This window comes from Mustela putorius, unplaced genomic scaffold (assembly GCF_011764305.1).
Source record: "Mustela putorius furo isolate JIRA1106 unplaced genomic scaffold, ASM1176430v1.1 tig00003858_pilon_pilon_pilon, whole genome shotgun sequence".
In the NCBI taxonomy this organism is placed as follows: Eukaryota; Metazoa; Chordata; class Mammalia; order Carnivora; family Mustelidae; genus Mustela; species Mustela putorius.
The window spans coordinates 3,010,941-3,023,605 of record NW_025422010.1 but is presented as its reverse complement, the minus strand read 5'-3'; positions in this window follow the sequence as shown (position 1 = coordinate 3,023,605).

The following is a 12,665-nucleotide window of genomic DNA, read 5'->3' as shown; positions in this document are numbered from 1 at the left end:
TTTAAGACGTAGTCTTGTCTTGTGTAACGCCGGAACACTGTTCTTTTCAGTTTTATTTTTATTGATGACATCCTGCATGTGACTCTCTATGTGATTTCACAGGCTATCAACCTTGGCCTGTGGTCTGCCACCCACTGCATGGTCCCTGTTGTCACCACCCTCCAGAAGCCCACTCTGGGCTACAACACTGTGCTCTCTGGCCCTCTCCTGTTAGGAGGACCACGGCTGCCTTCACCAGCACTGGGAGCCACACAACTCCCTGTCTTCACCACCTACCCACCGGTGGCTCTTCTCCTCCTTTTGTTCACTTCCCTTGAGCACCTTTCTCACATCACAGACTTGCCCAGTGAACCCCAGTCCTGGGTAAATGTGACTCTCTGTGCTACAGCTGGAGAGATGCTTTCCCTTGGGGTGACCACTTTCTAGGGCAGAACTGTCCTCCTGACAATCCTACCCTTGCCTGCCTGCTGTGGCCATTCAGATTTCTGCCTTCCTGGAAGATAATCCTACACCAGCCCCTGCCCTCTGCCTGTGCTAGCTCTGTGTCCTGCTTTACTGAAGACATCAGCATCAGCAGGAGTGTTTCTCACTGCTTCCATCCTAAACCTTCCACTGGCCCACTCCCACCACCATGCACACATTGCTCTGTCCTCTAAGACCTGCATGTCATTGGCGCATCGGGTCTACCCCACCCCACATGCTAGCTGGTCTGCTTCAGTCACAGCACCCTCTTTCTCCTGCATCCTCAGTCTCTGCTTTATTGGGCTGTCCCATCAGGATGGGAGACGTGGTGTCATCTCCATATCCATTTTCTCCATCATCATGCTTCTCTCTAATTCTTCAAGAGCAAAACTGCTCAGGAGCAGCTCGGCTGGGCTCCTCCCCACTCTTGGGCTCCCTCCACTCCACCTGTTCCTTGCCAGAATTCACATCCAGGTTCAGCCAAATCTCTGTGGTGGTCAGGCAGCACTTCACACCACCTGATGTCTCCCAGGGTGTGCCTCAGCACGGACCCCCAGCCCCCAAATCATAGGCTTCCAAGTCCATATGCCCACTCTGAACCACCCTTGGAGCTCTAGGGGACACCTCAAAGCCAGGGCACCCTCAATCGAGCCACAGCTATCACCACCTCAGTAAAAGGCACAGCCAAACTTCCAGGACAGCCAAAACCTCTGAGCCCCTCACCTCGGGTCTCCCCATCATGCCCCACAGTGGGCCCTCAGAAAGTCCCTCTCCTGCCACCAGTGCCTGACACTGGGGCCACTCTTCTCTCTCATGATGATGACTGCCACAGCTTTGTCTCCTTACTCCTCACACGCTGACTCTTTAAGAACAAAAGCCAGACCTGTCTCTCGTCAAAAGCCTCCAGGAGCTTTCCATTGCACTCAGACTAAAAAACAAAGTACTTCCAATGGCCCCCCAAAACTTGGCACCTCCCTGTCCCTCTCGATTTCCTACTTCAACCCCAGCATTTGGCCAACTACAACATTCAGAGGGAACAATCCCCACAGGACCACCTCCACTTCTGACACCAATGGCGCGTTTGGGAGTCCCCAAGCGGACCCTTAGCCAAGGTTGACAATTTTCTGGAGGGACTCACAGCTCTTTACTCACGGTTACAGTTTACAGCACAGGAAGGATGCTGATTAAGACCAGCTGCAGGAAAAGCACCCAGGGATTGGTCTAGGAGAGCATCAGACTTGAGGGGTGAGCTGCCTTCTGTCCTTAGAGCCGCACACAACCCTCCTCTCAGCGCCCGTGAGGGATGGCCCACACGGTGCTGCCGACAGGGAAGTTCTTCAGGGCCAGGTGCTCAGAGCTTTTACTGGAGTTCATTGCACAGGTGTGATTAATTGAGTGTCCTCCTAGTGATCTCACTCTGCAGCCCCCTCATCACAACATTGGTCTTTCTTGTGTGTTCAGTTCCAGCCCGAATATAATTTGTGCCACATCCCTACTTGAAATCTCATTGTTAGGCTATTAGAAGCCACCACCACCACCACCACCCCCACCCCAAACAGGCACTCTTGGTAGAGCTTAGTAACCGCCTCCCCAAAGCAGAAGGCAAATGGCACTCTTTGGGGATGAGATTAAATTCTTCCCGACAACCTCCCCTTGCTTACTACTCTTCAGACACACCACCTCCTTGCCTCCTCTTCTTGGGGACTCTGTGCTTGCTGTCCCTTCCTCTGGAAGGCCCCTTTCTTCAGGATTCTGCTCAAATGTGTCCTCACCAGAGAAGCAGTATTCTCCAGGCTCGGCGGACCAGAAGCTCCTACCCACCACTCCCTCTCCCTCCTCACCCAGCTTTGATTTTCCTCTTCAGCAACCCCAGCCACCACCACCACAACTGGCCTGTGTTTTCTTCTGTTTGGGTTATTGTCCGTCTCTCTCACCAGGATGTGTGCCAACTGAGGGCAGGGTCCGGGTTTGTCCTCAGCTGTATCTGCAATGCTTGCAACATAATTTGTTGAATGAGCCACTCCTGCAGGACGACTGAAGTGTAAATGAGTTCTAAGATGCTCAGCTCTTTTGCTTGGGCTGCCCAGGGCACCAGAAGACCAGTGCACCAGAACCCCAGTGCACCGGAAGTGCACCACAGAGGAGAAGGAATGAGAGAGTCCATGAGAACCTGGTGCACCATGACTCAGTGCCTTGGTGCTCAATGGTGTTGTACACCTGCTGCCAGCAAGCCTGCTTGGTGATTACGGACTCAAGCCCACAAAGGTGATGGATCAGGCTATACTTATCAAAGGTGGAATGCAGTATGGGATCCAGGACACTGCAGTTGTCTAACTGCCCATGGGAGGCTCTCCAGACCCATGTGTGGACACAGTGGTGTGTTTGTGATCACGTGCTGGAGTTGGACCCACACAGGCTCTCACATACAGAGATGGTTATGGGGTAGGGTACTGTCCGCGTCCCTGGAGGATCCGGTCTAGCCAGTTGTTACACACTAAATTGCGTCCCTCCAAATGTGACTGTATCTGGAGATAGCCTTCAAATAGGTGATTAAGTCAAAATGAGGTCATTAGGAAGGTGCCTTGATCCAGTCTGACTGGTGTCCTTATAAAAGGAAATCAGTTCACAGACACATACAGGGATGACCCACCATGTGAGGACACAGGGAGAGGGTGACTGTCCATTGACACACCCAGGAGAGAGGCCTCAGAAGTAACCAAAGCTGCCAACACCTTGATCTTGAACTTGCAGCCTCTAGAACTGTGAGACAGTAATCTCTGTTGTTGAGGCCACCTGGCCTGTTATTTTGACAGCCCTAGGCAAGCACATACGCTGGGGTTGGGAGTAGCAAGACACCAAAAGTAGGGTGCCTGGCTGGCTCAGTCGGTAAAGTAGGCAACTCTTGATCTCAGAGTCATGAGTTCAAGCTCCACGTTGGGTATAATGCTCAGTTAAAAAAAAAAAAAGGCACCTAAAACAGTCTTCCTAAAGGGTCCTCTAGGCTGCTTTCTGTCCCCAAATCCTGCCTAGACACCTTGGGTTGGCCAGGCTGAGCAGCTTGCCTAGGGATGACTTCAAAGCAGGCTGGCAGCTTACCATGCAGCAAACAGGGAGACTCACCTCCCAGCCCCAGGGCCCTCCATGGCCAAGTGAGGGGATGCAAGTCTCTCTGTAGCTCCTTGGGGTTAAAAATTCTCTGATTTGCTGATAAGTTTCCTTTATGAGATTTGGATCTCATTAGGAAGGGTGCAGTTGCTGTTGGCATGGCAACCACAAGCCATCTTTGGTTCTTTCCAAATTAAAAAATTCCCAGCTTCAGGGCTGAGGAGAGCAAGATGTAAAAGAGGAGATGAAATTAAGTTACTGATGGAAGACGTTGCCATGGCATCGTGCTGTCCTTGGAGTCTGCCAGCTGCCACTGTGATTTCTTCATTCTTCGTGCAGAGGAAGGAGTCCAAGAGACGATGAAGAGCAGCCTCCCACAGTGAGGGAGAAAAAGTATATGTTATGATTAGAAATAGTAACTAATGATGGGAATTTATATTTTAAGAGTAACTATCCATCTAACATACAGGGTTTCTCAAAATGTAAACAGATCACCTGAATTTGTTCAAAAGGGTTTGCTGAAAGGCAGCATGTCTGAGGTGGGTCCTGAGATTCTGCATTCTGATTTTTTTTATTGTGGTAGCATATATAGATAACATAAAATTTACCCTCTTAAACGAGAGATTCTGGGGCACCTGGGTTGCTCAGTCAGCTAAGCATCTGCCTTTGGCTCAGGTCATGATCTTGGAGTCCTGGTATTGAGCCCCACATCAGGCTCCCTGCTCCACTGGAAGCCTCATTCTTCTTCTCCCACTCCTCCTGCTTGTGTTCCCTCTCTTGCTCTGTCTCTCCTTGTCAAATAAGTAAATAAAATCTTGGGGGCACCTGGGTGGCTCAGTGGGTTAAGCCTCTGACTTCAGCTCAGGTCATGATCTCAGGGTCCTGGGATTGAGCCCTCAGTTGGGCTCTCTGCTCAGCAGGGAGCCTGCTTCCCTCACTTCCTCTGCCTGTCTCTCTGCCTACTTGTGATCTCTGCCTGTCAAATAAATAAATAAAATCTTAAATAAATAAGTAAATAAATAAAATCTTAAAAAAAAACAAAGATTCTGCATTTTTTTAATTATTATTTTTTTTTTTTTAAGATTTTATTTATTTGTCAGAGCGAGTGAGAGCGAGCACAGGCAGACAGAGTGGCAGGCAGAGTCAGACGGAGAAGCAGGCTCCCTGCGGAGCAAGGAGCCCGATGTGGGACTCGATCCCAGGACGCTGGGATCATGACCTGAGCCGAAGGTAGCTGCTTAACCAACTGAGCCACCCAGGCGTCCCAGATTCTGCATTTCTAACAGTCTCCCAGTGATGGTGATACAGTGGGTCTGTGACCTATGTTTTGCACATTAGCCTTTTTAGAGCCTTTCTTTGTACCAGAGCTTGAAGTAGGTGGCAGGCGTACCAAAATGAGCAAGACACACAGTGTGCTTTTCCAGGAACTTTCTGGCAAGTGGACAAGAGAAGGGGCAATGTCATTTCAGAGGACCAGACTGAAAACTGTCTGATTTACAAGTGGGTCTGGGATTTGCATGCTGGAAGATCAAATTGTGGGGGTGGGGATAGTGACATGAAGACTCTGGTAACTGCTGTATTGACTTGCAATTTGCTAGACCATTCCCTAAAGAAGGGCATGGAGGCTATTTGTCTTCTTTTTGGGATTTCAAATAGTGCTGGTACAAACACCTTTGTCCACGTGGCTGCTCTCTCTTGGATTATTGTCTAGGGAACAAAAAAATCCCTCCCCCCAAATCCCAGTAATGGTATTACTGAGTCAAAACACGTCTGACTGGTTCATCACATTTGCCAGATTTCAGTGTATTCATTTACAGCACTATTAGCAATGCCAAAGGACACATGTTTCCTTACAACTTCACATTTGGCTTTTATAATTTTGCTTTTGCTAAAAACAGATGCACAAACAAACAAAACAAAAAACTCAGAAAGCCTATAGGTTATACACAAACTGGCACTTCACCTTCTATTTTTTTTTTTTTTTAAGATTTTTATTTGGAAAAAAAAAAAGATTTTTATTTGGGGCATCTGAGTGGCTCAGTTGGTTAAGCATCTGCCTTCAGTTCAGGTCCTGGGATGGAGCCTCACATTGGGCTCCCTGCTTTTTCCTCTACCTCTGCCATGTCCCCTGCTTGCGCTTGCTCCTTCTTTCAAATAAATCAGTGAAATCGTTCTTTCTTTCTTTTTTTTAAAGATTTTTATTTATTTATTTGAGAGAGAGACAGTGAGAGAGAGCATGAGAAGCGAGAAGGTCAGAGGGAGCAGACTCCCCATGGAGCTGGGAGCCTGATGCGGGACTCGATCCTGGGACTCCAGAACCGTGACCCGAGCCGAAGGCAGTTGCCCAACCAACTGAGCCACCCAGGCGCCCCCAGTGAAATCTTTCAAAACAGATTTTCATTTATTTGAGAGAGAGAGAGAGCGCAGGAGTAGGGGGTGGAGAGGGGTGGGAGAAATGAGAAGGACACTCCCCACTGAGCAGGAAGCCAGCCCGAGCAGGGTCTCAATCCTGGGACTCTGGGACCATGACCCTAGCCGAAGGCAGACAACACCCAACTGACTGAGCCACCCAGGTGCCTCACATTTCATCTTTAATTTGCATTTTCTGATTTCTAATGGCACTGGATTTTTTTTTTTCATGCAAGCAGATAATATTTTTTGATTAACAGTTGGGAATGAGGCAAGGTTTTTGTATTTCTAGGATTTTTTTATATTTTGGAAAATAGATTTTATTACTGGTCACCCATGGCAGATGTGTCCCAGCTCCTATGGTTACCCCCCACTGTTGTCCACATTGACCTGTGTTAAAATCAGAGGCAGAGCTATTTCTGAATAGTTTTCTCCAACACCACCTGCGGAGTGAACACTTGTCTAGACACACTTGTTAGAAAGGCATTGCGGAGCAAGCACAAATGTAGGAAAGGCCTTCAGGTTAAACTTTAACACATAGGGAACTCGGGATCCCTCCTGCCCTCGAAAGCAAGAAAAAAGCTGCAGAAAACTGAGAATCAAGGATCTCTTCTTAGACTGAGCAGAGAACTGAGGTCAGGGGGCAACACCTCCTCCCTCAAACTGTAGACTCAGGCAAAGACAGAGTATCCCAACTCACCAGTACAGGAGCAGGCTCCCAGGAAGTGGTAGGAACATCTACATGACTGCTTAAATGGTAATGTTCATGAAATGCTGGAGGCTGAGCAAGAACTAGCTTGAGAATTAGAAACTCACCCTCAGTGAACCAGTCAAAGGGGGGGCAGGGAAGCACACTCTTCCACGTCTTACCTCCAAGGAGCCCCAGCAGGTCCTCACAGTGAAGACTGGAACAAAATTCTTTTGTGTTTGATGCAAGGGAGAGGGGACATGTGATCATTTGAAATATGCCCAGATCGGGGCGCCTGGGTGGCTCAGTGGGTTAAAGCCTCTGCCTTCGGCTCACGTCATAATCCCAGGGTCCCGGAATCGAGCCCCGCATTGGGCTCTCTGCTCATCGGGGAGCCTGCTTCCCTTCCTCTCTCTCTCCCTTTGCCTGCCTCTCTGCCTACTTGAGATGTCTGTCTGCCAAATAAATAAAATTAAAAAAAAAAAAAGAAAAGAAATATGCTTAGATGGTTTATTCTACACACACACACAGAGTCCAGCCCATGACAGAGACAACTTCCCCAGAGCCTCATCCAACATGGCGACTCCAGCCCCCTGTAGCCTTTGTCTTACCCAGGGAGGCAAAAGAGCCCCGAGAAGCAGCCCTTGTGAGAATCACGGGCGCGGCCACAAGGCCACAAGAAGACAGACCTAATCATCTGATCCTGGGACAACTCCCCTCCCTCTGTCTTCCAGCCCCAAGCAGGGCTCCTGTTTCTAAGAGAGTTGGCAGCTGTAACAACTGTTACAAGGCTGATTCTTCACAAATCCGTGTGTCATCCCTGCACAGGGGTCATGCTGATCTCTGTTGCCATTCCAACCTTTTGTTTGTTTGTTTTTAAAGATTTTATTTATTTATTTGACAGACAGAGATCACAAGCAGGCAGAGAGGCAGGCAGAGAGAGAGGGGGAAGCAGGGTCCCCACTGAACAGGGAGCCCGATGTGGGGCTCAATCCCAGGACCGGGAGACCATGACCTGAGCTGAAGGCAGAGGCTTAACCCACTGAGCCACCCAGGCGCCCCTAACCTTTTTTTTTTTTTTAAGATTTTATTTATTTATCTTGAGAGAGAGAGAGAGAGAGAGAGAGAACAGGGGGAGGGGACAGAGGCAGAGGGAGAGAATTTTGAGCAGACTCCCTGCTGAGTGCAGAGCCCAGTGAGGGGCTCGACCCCATACCCCTGAGATCATGACCTCAGCTGATATCAAGAGTTGGATGCTTAACCAACTGAGCCACCCAGCTGCCTGATGTCGTTCCAGTCTTAACACATGTGTTGCCTAAGTGAATACCAGTGCAAGACTGACTCCACCAAAGCAGTTTCTAGAGACATCCAAAGACCACAGAGGAAACATAAACAAGGACACGAGAGGAAACCTCAGCCTCTGAGCCTAACTCCTCACCAGAAAAACATATAAACCTCTCATTAAAGCGCTATCACAGTTACTCAACATCTGTTTGAAATTTGACAAAAACTACAAGCTTGTGAAAAAAAAGGCACTGTCTGAAGGGAGAAGGCAAGCCTCAGACCCGGGCTCAGCTATGGCAGAGATGTTGGCATTATTGGCAGGAATTTAAAGATTTTATTATTTTATTTTATTTTTTTAAGAAAATTTTTATTTATTTGACAGAGAGAGAGAGCAAGAGCGCATAAGCAGGGAGAGCAGCAGTGGGAGAGGGAGAAGCTGGTTCCCCACTGAGCAGCGATCCCGATGCAGGACTCGATCCCAGCACCCTGGGATCATGACCTGAGCCAAAGGCAGACACTTAACCAACTGAGCCACCTAGGTGCCCCAAGATTTTATTTTATGAGTAATCTCTATACCCAACTTGGGACTTGAACTCACAACCCCAAGACTAAGAGTTACCTGCTCTTCCTACTGAGCCAGCAGTATGCCCCCTTGTATGGGGAATTTAACACAACCATGGTCCATATGCTAAGGGCTCTAACAGAAAAAGTGGGCAACATGCAAGAATAGATGGGTAATGTAAGCAGAGAGATGGAAACTCTAAGAAAGCATCAAAAAGAAGTGGTAGAAATTTTTAAAAAATTTAACAGAAATGGAGAATGGCTTTGGTGGGCACATAGGTGGGCCAGGCACAGCCAAGAAAAGAATTCATGAACTTGAAGATATGTCACTAGAAACCTTCTAAATGAAAATGCAAAGGGAAAAAAAAAAGTTAAAACAACAACAACAACAATGTCCAAGGACGGCAGGATGATTACAAAAGATGCCGCATATACAGAATGGGAGTTCTGGAAGAAGATAGGAGCAGAAGAAACATTTAAAGGAATAATGGCTGACACTCACTGCCCACATCGTGTGGTGTCAGTGGTGACGGATGTGTGACTCTGAGGTGCGGGCACCCACCGCAGCCGTTCTGGGCCCAGTGAGCACACACTCACTCTTGGGGACAGAGGCTGAATAACTAGCCCCCCTTCACAGGCAGTGGTGTGGGGGTGGGCACCAGCCTCAGGGTGCCTCATCAGTGGGTTCAGGTACCAGGCACTCTGGGCTTTGTGGCTGAACCAGTGTGAGCCCCAAGTATGTCCACAAGCTCTGGTGGCATGGCTGGTATGCTCACGATTTGCCTTCTGAGAAATGTCCACTAACAGTATCCAGGAATGTGTAGCTGAACAGAATAGGGCCCCGTGCCCCCAAAATCCATCAGGCATCCTGGGTCCCTTCTCTGCATGAGCCCACAGTATGGATGCCTCACAGGAACAGGACATAGGAAGGGACAGATAGGTCCATAGAGGCTGCAGGTGGGAGCCCAAATCCCCTCTGCCAGAGGTCAGCATGGCTGCTAACGGATGGTGAGCTCTTGTCCTCAGCACAGAAATGAGTTTCCCATAAGTGAGATAAGATGTTTACAAAGTGGTATTTGTGAACTCATTTTTGCAAGAAGATAAGTGCTGGGAGGGGTGCCTGGCTGGTTCAGTTGGTGGAACACGTGACTCTTGATCTGGGGGATGTAAGTTTGAACCCCACTTGTGTGTAGAGAATACTTAAAAATAAAACCTTTTAAATAAATGATTTATTTATTTGACACAGAGAGAGAGAGAGAGAACATAAGCACGGGGAGTGGGAGAGGGAGAAGCCGGCTTCCTGTTGAGCAGGGAGCCCAACGCGGGGCTCTATCCCAGGACCTGGGATCATGACCTGAGCCAAAGGCAGATGCCGTGCCCCTTAAAAATAAAATCTTAAAAAAAAAAATAAAAGTGCTGCGAAAAATGAAGTGGGGCCCTGGCTTCCCAGAAGGTAGTGTGAGTGCCTCGGTGTGTCTCTATCACGGAAAAAAACAAAACAACAACAAAAAACCGAAACACTAACTCTCCAAAATAACAGCAAAAAACAGAGAATATTGCAGAATTAATGGCAGAAACCAAACCACAAATTCAGCAATTTTTTTAAATTTTATTCATTTGACAGATAGAGATCACAAGTAGGCAGAGAGGCAGGCAGAGAGAGGAGGAAGCAGGTTTCCCGCTGACGTAGGGCTCCATCCCAGGACCCTGAGATCATGACCCGAGCCGAAGACAGAGGCTTAACCCACTGAGACACCCAGGCGCCCCGAAATTCAGCAATCTAGACAACACTCAGCAGCACAGCCCATCTAGGCATATTCAAACTGCAGGAAACCAAAGACAAAAGGACAACTGGAAAGAAGCCACAAGAAAACAAAAACAAAACCAAAAACCCCCAGCTCACCTACAGAGAAATAACGATGAAAATCACCTCAGATTTCTTGTCTGAAACCATGCAAGCAAGGAGTGAGAGGGAGTAGAATATTTAAAAAGGTGGGGCAGCTGGGGCAGCTGGGCGGCTCAGCCGGCTGACTCTTCAGCTGACTCTTCATTTCGGCTCAGCTCATGATCTCAAGGCCATGAGATCAAGCCCTGTGTTAGGCTCATGCTGGGCATAGAACCTGCTTAAGATCCTCTCTCTCCCTTAAAAAAAAAAAAAAAAAAAAAAAGGCTTATGTAGAGCTGAAATTCCGACCTAAATAATTTTCCTTTTCTCTGAAGAACTTCTTTTAACATTTCTGGCAAAGCTCTACTGGCAATAAAATTTTTTAAAAAATACTTAAAAAAAAAGTATTTGTTTTAAAAAATATTTTTAAAAATACTTTTATTTATTTAATTAATTCAATCAATTAAGTAAATAATAAATAATAAATCAAATAAATAAATAATTAATAATTAATTCAATTAATTACATAAATAATAAGTGATCATTAATTAATTAAATTAATGAATGATTAATTTAATTAAATACTAAATTAATTATTAAATAAATTAATCAATTTATTTCTTATCTTTAAAGATTTTATTTATTCATTTGAAAGAGAGAGCGAGCATGAGCAAGGGGAAGGGCAGAGGGAAGAGGGAGAAGCAGGCATCCTGCTGAGCAGGGAGCCTGTCATGGGGAATGATGCCCAGACCCTGTGATCACGACCTGAGCCAAAGGCAGATACTTAACTAACTGAGCCACCCAGGCTCCTCTAACTTTTTTTTTTTTAAATATTTTATTTATCTTATTTGACAGAGAGAGAGACACAGCAAGAGAGGGAACACAAGCAGGGGGAGTGGGAGAGGGAGAAACAGGTTTCCTGGTAAGCAGGGAGCCTGATAGAGGGCTGGATCCCAAAACTCTGGGATCATGACCTGAGCAGAAGGCAGATGCCCAATGACTGAACCACCCAGGCCACCCTAAAATTTTTTTTCAAGTAATGTGGAGCTCAAATTCATGACCCTGAAATCAAGTGTCCACACTCTTATCAACTGAAACAGCCTGGGGCCCTGAATTCCTTCAGCTTTTGCCTAAGAAAGTATTTCTCCATTTTTGAAGGATACTTTCACTGAATACAAAATCCTAGGTTTGGTGGTATTTTGTTTGTTTGTTTTCTTTCAATATGTTTTTTTTTTTTTAAGATTTTATTTATTTATTCGACAGAGAGAGATCACAAGTAGGCAGAGAGGAAGGCAGAGAGAGAGGAGGAAGCAGGCTCCCTCCTGAGCAGAGAGCCCGATGCGGGACTCGATCCCAGGACCCTGAGATCATGACCTGAGCCGAAGGCAGTGGCTTAACCCACTGAGCCACCCAGGCGCCCTCTTTCAATATGTTTAACAGAAATAGTGTGAAGGGACACCCTTGCCTTGTTCCTGACTTTGGGGAAACACATAGCTTCTCATCATTAATAATGTTACCTCTAGGTTTGTTTTTTTTTTTTTTTTTTTTTTTTTTTTTTGGTCATTTAATTGTAGTATAGTTGACACACACCTGTGTTTTTGTAGACATTCTTTGTCAAATTGGGAAAGTCCCCTTTATTCCTACTTTGCTGAGATTTTATGAGCAAAGGTGTTGGATTTTGCCATATGCTTCTTCTGCATCTATTGGTATGATCATGTGATTTTTCTTCTTTAGTTTGTTGATATGATGGATTACATTGATTTCCTAATGTTGAACCAGTCTTGCATACCTGAAATAAATCCTATCTGGTCATGGAGTGTAATACTATTTTAATTTTTTAAAGATTTTTTAAAGTAATCTCTACATTTAATGTGGGACTCGAACTTAACAACCCTGAGATCAAGAGCCACATGCCCCACCGACCAAGCCAGACAGGCTCCCCTATAATTCTTCTTATATGTTGTTGGATTTTTTCTTTTTTTTTTTCTAATATTTGTTGAACATTTCTGCACTTACGGTCATGAAAGATAGCTTTTTTTCTTGCAACATCTTTGCCTGATTTTGGTACATTAGGGTAATGCTGGCCTCATAGAATCAGGTGTGTTCCCTCTGAAGAGGCTGTAGAGAAATCATTTCTTCCTTTAATTGTATGTGTCTGATGCAATCATGCACCAAAGGGTAGGTATTACCTGAATGAGATGAAAATTTACATCCACAGGAAAATGTGCAGACGGTTTACAGCGGCTTTATACATAATTCCCCCAGAGGAAA